The sequence below is a fragment of the Arachis ipaensis genome, chromosome B5 (genome assembly GCF_059453495.1).
Source record: "Arachis ipaensis isolate K30076 ecotype BB chromosome B5, ASM5945349v1, whole genome shotgun sequence".
NCBI classification, from domain to species: domain Eukaryota; kingdom Viridiplantae; phylum Streptophyta; class Magnoliopsida; order Fabales; family Fabaceae; genus Arachis; species Arachis ipaensis.
The window spans coordinates 16329774-16330907 of record NC_142440.1 but is presented as its reverse complement, the minus strand read 5'-3'; positions in this window follow the sequence as shown (position 1 = coordinate 16330907).

Genomic DNA, 1134 nt, shown 5'->3' with positions numbered 1-1134 from the left:
AATCATACTTTGAAATCAATTCTCATCATCATTCCATTCCGTTCATCAATAATTCAAACTCAAAACATAGTTCGTCATTTTTTAAATAAATCAAACTCAAAACGTAATCCTTTCTTTAATAACTCAAAATCAAATTATAAAATCCTTAAAATTAAAATCTTTTTAAATAACCACTTCAAATGAAACTTTCAATTTTTATAAAACTTTCGCCAGCATTACCCCTAAAATTCAGGCTTTGCCACCGTTCAAGGCTCCAAACCAAACCATTTCTCAAACACTTTTCAAATTGTTTCCAAAAGCAGACAAATTCCAATATCTCAAACCATTTTCAATATCAAACAATTTTCAATATCAATTTCAATATTAAACCTTTTTCCAACACCAACTAACTCCAATAGCAAATAATTTACAAAATCGAATCAATCCTAATATTAAATCTTTTTCAAAATCAAACCGCTTCCAAAATCAAATCATTTTCATATCTCAAATTATTTCTAATTCTCAAAGTCATTTCTGATAAATCAATAAAACCAAATTCTAATATCTCAGATCATTTTCAATGCCGATTTATTTTCGTTATCAAATTAACTCCAAAATCAAGAAAACCACTTTTCATAATATTCAACCAAATCAATTTTCAATAGTCATTTTTATCATTAACCCACACCATTCAAACAATCAATAATTCAATCCAGTAAACAACCACATCCATAAGACTCACATAATCACAAAAATAGGTTATTCGAAATATCTATTTATAACAATTCTGTATCATAAAATAAATTTTAAGAAAAATCTCTACCTCAAATAGTCGAAACCATAAACCCAAACGCGTTCAAAATTCCTTTTTCTCGTGGCCCGCAATAGCGGCATCGCGACCATAACTCCATACCGTTTTCGTAACCACTGCAACAACTCTAATCGCTACCTGCAACCTCGAAAACTCAATCCTATCGCAATAATTCCACAAAATCCTTAGTAACATATAACAGAAAAGCGACTAAACTAGTTCTCAGAGCAAAACGACTTACTGTATTAAGAGAGAACCAAGAGTAGAGCAACCGTAGCTCTAACGACCGACTCTGGCAGTGTTCCCTAGCAACCACAATGCCATTTTCCGGCGACAGAGGCACG